The sequence below is a fragment of the Cyprinus carpio genome, chromosome A22, assembly GCF_018340385.1.
Source record: "Cyprinus carpio isolate SPL01 chromosome A22, ASM1834038v1, whole genome shotgun sequence".
Classification (NCBI taxonomy): domain Eukaryota; kingdom Metazoa; phylum Chordata; class Actinopteri; order Cypriniformes; family Cyprinidae; genus Cyprinus; species Cyprinus carpio.
This window is the reverse complement of record NC_056593.1, coordinates 2,455,035-2,464,292: the sequence shown is the minus strand read 5'-3', so window position 1 is coordinate 2,464,292 and position 9,258 is coordinate 2,455,035. Positions and strand designations below refer to the sequence as shown.

Here is a 9,258-nt window from a genome sequence, read left to right as displayed (position 1 = left end):
GAAGTGTTGCTTTACTTAGTGAAAGAAAAAGCTAATAGCATAGAACCGTCGGGAACTGGCATAATGCTACAGCTGGTTTAAGGTTCGCTTTAAGGACTGTAAGTTAGTCGAAAACTATCAGCAACTTGCTTGCTAACATATTAGCCCCAATGTTATAAGTTCAGTTTTATTTTTCCTGTATCGGAGTCAGAGAATTTCACTCTGTGCGTGGCGTGGCATCACAAACACTGCAGCGTGGTTGAGGGCTACGTTACTCCGCCCCGCTCACAGACAACACCATGCTCGGACACACAGAGCTGTCCTGGAGCAGCACAGAACGGTGAATGACATTTGTTCATTCAGAAGCATGGTTTGATGCAGACAATAGCCGGGTTTCCATCCAACTTATTTGCATTTAGGGATGTCAATTTCTGATAATTTCCACGATCGATCGTCGTTTAAATTAACGATCAATTAATCAATTACCTTAATGCTGCAAAATGCGTCTGCAGCGGTATTATTATATGTGCAAGAGCCACTCGAAAAAAAAGCTTCATCGAATAATCGTTGACATCCCTATTTGCATCAATAAATATTCAGCTGAATTATATGCGCATCTGCGTGTGTTTCCATCAACTGTGTAATGCGAATAAAAATGAACATCAGCATAATAAAAGTGACGTGTTCCGACCATTATATACGTCGCACAGTTATTAACCTCATTAAACCTGTCTAACATTAACCGTGAAGATTGTCAGAAATCACTACGGGTTTAACACCGTTTTATTTTATTTTTTTGTGATTACTAGATTATGGTAATTTGGTTTGTAACTTGTAAGCAATCTGTTAAAAACAAATACAACACATTAATGAATTGTTTTGGTTCTTTTAAACTTTTTCAATTAGAGTGTAATTGTTTTAATGTGTATTGGAATTATAGACTGAGTTGAAAATGAAGGCACTACTAAAATGCTAACCATGAATGTTTCTTCTGTTAGTAATTGCTGTCTGATGGCTGAACAAAAATCGAATCCAGTATGGCAGCATTTCACCGAGCCAACTCCAGGGAAAGCCAGGTGCAATATCTGCAATGGAGTCATCTGCGGTGTCACCACCTCCAGGCTTACAAAGATGCACAGAAAGAAAAAGAAGAAGCAGCTGCCTCTACAGCCAATGTATCTCAGCCAACTCTAACAGAAATGTTTGATGCCCAATGTAAATGGCAGAATTCAGATCTCAGGTCAAAAAACCTTGACACTTTAGTTATGGAAATGATTGCCACAGACAATCAGCCATTTACATTTGTCTCAGGTATTGGTTTTCGGAGGCTGGTGGCTGCAATGGAGCCCAGATACAACCTAAAAACTGTGAAGCACTACCGCACAGACATCCTAGATGGTATAGTTGCAAAAGTTTAGAAGAAAATAAAAGCCCTGATTGCAGAGGATGCTGGTCCTTTTTTGTCTTTCACGACAGACTGTTGGTCTGGGGACACTGAAGCACTGATGAGTCTAACATGTCATTTCATTGATGACAACTGGGAAAGGAAACAAGTCGTCCTAAATGCCAAGGCCATGTCTGGCTCCCACACTGGGGAGTACATAAGCAACATGTTCATCAGCCTGCTGAAGTACTGGGACATCAGCCAGGACAGGGTTGTACTTGTGCTCCATGACAGTGGTGCTAACATGGTTAAAGGCCTCGGACTGGCAGAAATACCTGATCTCAGCTGCAGCGCACACACCATACAGCTTATGGTGATCGATGGCATCAGCAGTCAGCGAGCAGTGCTGGACGTTAATGCCAAGTTAAAGAACATAGCTAAACATTTTAACCACTCTGTGCTCGCAAAGCAGAATCTGAAAAAAATTCAAAAAGAACTTGGCCTCCCCCAGCACAGTATCATTCAGTCTGAACCCACTCTCTGGAACTCCACGCTCCACATGATGCAGAGGATGCTGGAGCAGAAATGAGCACTCAATATCTATGCTGGAGAATATGGAAAAAATGCTACTCCAGCTGCAGATCAATGGGACACAGTTTCCAATTTGATTGACATGTTGGAACCTGTTGAGGAAGTCACCCTCGAGATCAGCAGGTCAGAGGCTTCCATCTCCAGTGTCATCCCAAGCATTGCTGTGCTGAAGATGGTGCTTCAGGCAGAGGGTCCTAACACAAGGGGGATTAAAACACTAAGAGAAACCATGCTGCAAAGCTTGCAGAAAAGGTTTGCAAGGATGGAGGAGACAAAATGTTTGGTGCTTGCAACACTGCTGGACCCCCGTTATAAGGGCCATGTCTTTTTTGCAGTGGACATACTGACCAAGGCAAAACAATGGATAAAAGAAGAGCATGCCATTGTGTCCGAGCAACTGAAAACAGCCACCACTGAAGACCAAGGATCAGACCTGAAACAGAGAAGGGTGGAAGATGAAAAATTACCTGGTCCCTCCAGTGTTCTTGAACAAATGTATGCAAACATCTTGGGGCCTCATGGAATTCCTACTCAGGAGAGTGATGATGAGCATCGCATATCTGAGCAGCTGGATCAGTACCTCCGTGAGCCATTGATTGACAGACAGACCGGTCAGCCACTGGAATGGTGGAAACAGAATACATCCTGCCTACACCTTCTTGCACCACTGGCAAGGAAATTCCTCTTTCCACCCCCCTCCTCTGTTCCCAGCGAGAGAGTATTCAGTGAGATTGGGAATATTTATGACAACAAGAGGAGCCGCCTCATAGGAGAACATGCAGAACAGTTGTGTTTCCTGCATGACAACCTGCCGTTCTTAAACTGGAAGTACTGAGAACTTTCAGTGAAAGATGGGTAGAGTGAGAAAGATTCAAGGACTGCAATTGAGTTAAAATTATAGCACATTCATTTTTATATTGTTCTGTAATGTTTATATAATTTCCTTCACTCAAAAATGAAGGGTTTGCTGCTATGTTATTTGCACAAAAAGAGATTTTTGATGCTGCTAAGTCAAGTGCACGAAAACCTTTAGGTTTTTATTCACAGTTAGTTACTTGAGGACTTTGTTTTATATAAAAATGCAGAAAGTTGCAAAAAGCAGAAAGTTAGAATGCACTTTAGATGTTCTGTGTCATTTAACAATTTAATTCATTCAACACAAATATTGCTGGTTGCTAGTGTGCAGCACTACTATTTATTTTTTACACATTTTATTTTTTATATTTTTCAGTTTAATTTATTTTTATTTATAAAGTTGTATTTATTTTATTTAAATGTATATTTAAGTTTACATTTATGTTCCAACAAAATTCTGCTTGATAAATGCTCTAAAACTTTAATGTAAATGATTGACAGTTTAATGATGGTTCAAGTCAGTGTTCAATAAATGATTGTTAAGTTTAGAAATGTTGTGCATCTACATATTATTAGTATGAGATTTTAGCATGCAAATGAAGGGGAAAACTTCAAGATATCGTCCCTAAAAATTGGCAGCACATATCGGCCATCGGCTGACCCTGACCTCTAAACATCAGCATCGGTTATAGAAAAACCCATATCAGTCGATCTCTAACACTGACCCCTCCTCCTCCTGTTGGAGGAGGGGTCAGTGTTAGACTAAATTATATTAAATTATATGTATATGAATTATAAAACTAAAATTAAATAACTGTAATTACAGATTTAGGTTAAATAAAGATTTAATTTAAATTTAAACAAAAAAAAAAAAAAAAAAAAAAAAACTAATTCTACTAATATTCTGTATGTTGCTCAAAAACAAAATATATTGTGTCCAGCAGATTTTTTTTTTTTTTTTTTACCCAGTCATTTAAAAAAATAACACACATTTCAGAGCTATAACAACAATACCGTGATACCGTGAAACCGTGATATTTTTGCTTAAGGTTATCATACCATCAAAATCTCATACCGGCCCATGCCTAGTGGCAGCTGCCACCCCGTGCCACCCTTGTGGACATGCCACTGCATTGTTCACCCAAAAAGAATGAAATGAATGAAAGATGTGTTTTGTGCAGCAACCGCACAAATCATTTGATAAGTTCCTGACTGACTTAAGACTAAAGGCTAAGACATGCAATTTTGATCAGCTGAATGATTCAATCATAAGAGATCAGATTGTTTTTGGTATCTATGATGCAAAACTCAGACAACGCTTACTGAGAGAAACAGAGCTCACTTTGAATTAAAATTTGTCAAGCCAGTGAACTTGCTCAACTTCATGTGAAAACATTTGGTGAAATGATGCCAAAAAGTGTGTCTCCAAGTGCAGATTGTGCAATTGGTGCTGTATCTTTCAAAGAGAAGCGACACATCCAGAGCTGTGAAACAGAAAGATGGCATGTATAACTGCAAACGTTGTGGTACTGAACATCAGCCTAAGCAATGTCCAGCCTTTATAGAACAATGTGCAAAGTGTGCAATGTGCAAAGTAAAAATTCAACAAAAAGGGCGATCTGACAAAATGATAGAGGAAACTGACCTGTGCTATACATTCTTTGTCTGCATTTTAATCTGTGAAAACAAGCTGGAATCTGAAAACGCTAGTGGACAAACTGGTGGAAAGATATCAGTTAATGCACAGAGTCAAGAGGATGCTGTAAAAAATGAAAATGGGTGGCACCACTACAGATCAATGGAGCGCTAGTCACTCTCAAGCTGGATACCGGTGCTTAAGCAAACTTTATTAGCATGTCGGACATCAAAAATCAGGAAAAAGCAAATACTTCTCAAGGACTACAATGGAAAAAGCATTGGCTCTTTAGGTCTGCTCACCACCTCATTCACCATGGAACTGATGCCATTCTATGACCTCATCAGTCAGTTTATATAAAATAACTGCTCTTGAGCCCTTTTGTCACTTTAATCAGACTGAATAAGCTTTTTTTGCACTAAAAATCTTTTTATCTGCACTGTTTGTTCACTGGTTTGCACTCTATCTGCCATGTGCCTTGCGCTGCTTTATTTACCTTTATTTATTTTGTTTTATTACCTGGTCCCTCCAGTGTTCTTGAACAAATGTATGCAAACATCTTGGGGCCTCATGTCTTTTTTACATTTCCTTATTGTATAGTTGTATCTTATATTTTATATTTGATTGAGTGTTATCTGTATGCACCGGGGGTCTGAGAGTAACGCAATTTTGATTCTCTGTATGTATGTACTGTACATGTGGAAGAATTGACAATAAAGCAGACTTGACTTGACTTGACTAGCTGAGGAACTAGAGTCCCTGCTAGGTGACAAAGCTTGTGAGAGCTTGAATCTTGTCAAAAGGGTGCACCACATCAACCACAATAATTCAGCTGTGACTACAAGTAACTCTGTGGATGATATAGTGCAACACATTGCAGATGCTTTTGAAGGCTTTGGTGTTTTACCTTATGTTTACAAGAGTTGGTTGAAGGAAAATGCACAGCCTGTAGTGCATCCTGCACGCCGAGTTCCAGCTTCACTCAAAGATCATCTAAAGAAACAATTAGACAGAATGACCACATTAGGAGTTATCAAAATAATAGAAGAACCAACTGACTGGGTGAACTCAATGGTGTGTGTCAAGAAAAAGAATGGATACTTAAGAGTGCACATGGATCCAAAAGATCTGAATGACAACATAAAGCGTGAGCACTATCAAATACCAAAACGTGAAGAAATAATGAATGAAATGTTAGGTGCCAAATATTTCACAAGGATTTCGGCAGATATGTCTAGACGAGGACAGCACAAAGTACTGTACCTTCAACACTCCATTTGGGAGATATTCTTTTCTCAGACTGCCATTTGGAATTGTTTCTGCTTCCAAAATCTTCCACATAGCGATGGAAAACATCACTGAAGGACTTGAAGGAGTTAGAGCATATATTGATGACATCATCATATGGGGATCTTCACTTCAAGAGCACAACAGCAGATTGACCAGAGTGATACAGAAAATCAGATTGAGTGGACTGAAACAAATCAAAAACAAATGTCAGTTTGGTGTGCAAGAACTTATATTTCTTGGGGACAAATTGTCAAGTCAAGGAATACAGCCACACAGTGAAAAGATCAGTGCCAATCTAAAAATGGAAAGTCCCACAGAAAGGAAAGCAGTACCAGTGCATCATGGATATGGTGAATTACTGTATGTAGGAAAGTTCATTCTGAATCTTTCTGCAAATACGTCATGCATACGAGAACTCCTACAAAAGACAAAAGACTTTGTATGGACAGACAAACATGAGAGTGACCGGCAAAAGCTGAAAATAGCATTAACCTCTGCACGTGTATTACAATTCTTTGATCCAGCAAAGAAAACCAAAGTGTCCACAAATGCCTCCAAGAATGGTCTTGGTGCAGTTTTATTGCAAGCTGATGATGAGGTCTGAAAGCCAGTAGCATATGCAAGCAGATCCATGACTGATTCTGAGTGTCAATAGGCACTTTGGCCTGGAGAAATTTCATAACTATGTATATGGCCTTCCTAGCTTTACTGCAGAAACTGATCATCGTCCATTAATTGCAACAATAAAAAAAAACTGAATGAAATGGTCCAATAAAAAAAATTGCAACAATAAAAACCAAGGATTCAAAGACTGATGATTGTCACGGAGACGAACCCCCGTGATTCCCGCTTACCTGGCCAGCAGAGGGGCCAATATTGGATTCAAACACATCTTACTGAACTGATTCAAATGTCATCCCCCGAGCCTCGGACTCTGATCATCACACAGGTGCAGGATTTCAATTTAAGTGTGCACACCTGGCAAAAGTACTTTTTGCTCTCGGCTGCATGGCAGATTTCCTGTTTACCAGTTTTCTGTTTGTTTGCCGTCTCACAATTGCACCCGCAAGAAATAATGTTTATTGGAGAATACAACCCCGATCTATTGCCTGTGTTTGAAGGGTTACCTCTATGTTGTGTTTGCTGGTACTGATCATGCCTGAGAATGGTGTTCGCACTTGCGTTTTCGTGTGATGACTTATTACAATGAAGCAAAGAGGTTTAGTCAAAGCAAATAGCTGAACCCTCTCACAAGCACCCAAAAACAGATGCTTTATGAGAACAAAACAGAATAGTCATTCCGCAAAGCTTGAGTATACTGGATGGCCAACGAGTCCATCTCCAAGATTCCAGGACATCAGAGGTGATCAATGTGTGGTGGATGGAATCCTTCTGAAACAAAACAGAATAGTCATTCCGCAAAGCTTGAGACAAGACATACTGCATAGGATTCACGAAGGTGATCTCAGAGTAGAAAAGTGTAAGAGCAGAGCGAGAGAAACTGTCTTTTGGCCTGGAATAAACAAAGACATCGAAAAGATGGTGAGACAGTTTGACACATGTCAAAAATTTAGAAAAAAATCAAACTTAGGAGCCAATGATAACATCGGATTTACCAACATCACCCTGGGAGAAGGTGGGGATGGATCTTTTCCATCTGAAAGCCAATAACTACCTAGTAGTGATTGATAATTACTCAAATTACCCTGAATTGGCCTTACTCTCGGATATGTCTGCAAAGCGTGTAATGACACATGCAAAATAAATTTTTGCAATACATGGTATACCACATACTTTCATCAGTGACAATGGCCCATGCTTCAGCAGCAAGGAGACCAGGAGACTCTTGGGTAATCTTCAGCAGAATTCTTTATTGAGAACGCGCTGCACAGCACAGTAGTAAACAAAATTCTCAAAAAATCAAAAATAAATACAGAGATTTTATACATTCAAGTGGGAGGGATACATACAGTAGAGGTGGAGACAATTTAAACAAAGCATGCAAATTGAATACAGGGATCAGCCAAATACTGGCCATTTTCCCATCTTTGATCTAATCAGCATAACAGTGTCATTTAAATACAGAGGTGCCTGACCGTATCGCTGATACCTTCACATTGTCATAGAAACAAAGGCACAGCTGTGTCTTTAGCTTTGGTCAGGAAGAGCATAGAAACAAAAGGTCATTAGCAAGACACCTGAGCTTCCTGATTAGATCTTTTAGAAATGTCATCCTTTTTACCTCACAATGTATATACCTTTTTCAGTTAACATTTTATAAATTTGTAATCCCACAGTCCTCCCGTTGAGAGTTCTAATAACTCTCACATAATACAAATTTAAACCTTCATAAGTCCATTCTATGGACTATGTTAGTTAACATAACCCCCATCTTGCAGTCATGTAACCTGAAAAGGTTAAAGGCACATATAACTTATTCTGTGTCTTGTCCTAGATTTACTTAGGTGTAACAGTTCTTTTTAGAACCATAACTGTTGACACAAATGACATGGATGGTAACATGTTATACAAACTACATGTTGACACAGAAAACCATGTAGCATAAGAGTGGAAGTCTTGAAGTCCATGGCGCCTGAAATAGCTGTGAAGTCTGTTTTCTGTAGTCCATTTCCCACGTATATTCACTCAGATAACTCTTGGTCCTCATGAAGCTTGTTCATGGATGTCTGAGGTGATGCTTTACACCAGGGTGCTGCTTATGGAGATGACATTTCATGCACACATTCCTGCAACACAAGAAAACAAAGAAACAGCAGACCAACAGTATCCATGCAGAGACATTTTTAGACTTCTATTGATTGTATAGTGGTTTTAAGTCTGGTGATCGTATAGTGTTTTTCTCAACCTAGTTTTAAGTAATTTGACACCTATGGACCAGTGAGGCGGGGATAAAACTACTGAGAGAAGTCTTCACCACAGGGTTGGCCCCCGAGGCCTGTTGCACATCGGTTCTTCCCTGGGCTCCTCACTGGTCTGTGTGTGTCCTAGTCTGTCCCTGTAGTTGGTGTGCGAATTTTACTGTACAACATCTCCATCCTCTAATGGAACATCAGTCATAACAAACATCATTACCCAAAAAGGATAGGTTAGTGACTGGAGTGTGCGGTAGTATAGCTTTGAAGGCTGTGAGTGTACTTAACTAGTGTTCTTTCAATGGAAGGAAGTGACAGTCACCTTCCTGTAGTTTTATTTACAAAGAATCTTTCATCTTTGCTGTACATTACTGGGGAAGTTAAGCACCCACAGACCTAAAACATGACCAAGATGGCGGCGCGTACACATCGCGAGGCTTAGCGTCTCTCCAGTTTTTGCAATTTTGCAGTATTTTTCCTGCTCATCTCGGGTCTGTTCATACTGAACAGCTTTGCTTTAACATCATACACCCGACGGGAGCTTTTGGATATCGGTGAGGACTTTTTCAACAGTTTTATCACCAATCTTCGACTCATCCCTGAGATCACCAGAACACCCTAGGCTATGCACTCTACCCAACCGGGCGGAA

At 39.8% G+C, this 9,258-nt stretch overlaps 1 pseudogene; it reads left to right on the top strand.

The window, feature by feature from the left end:
* Window positions 1-982: 982 nt before the first annotated feature.
* On the top strand, window positions 983-2,962 carry LOC109076073 (annotated as a pseudogene).
* The last annotated feature ends 6,296 nt before the right edge of the window (window positions 2,963-9,258 follow it).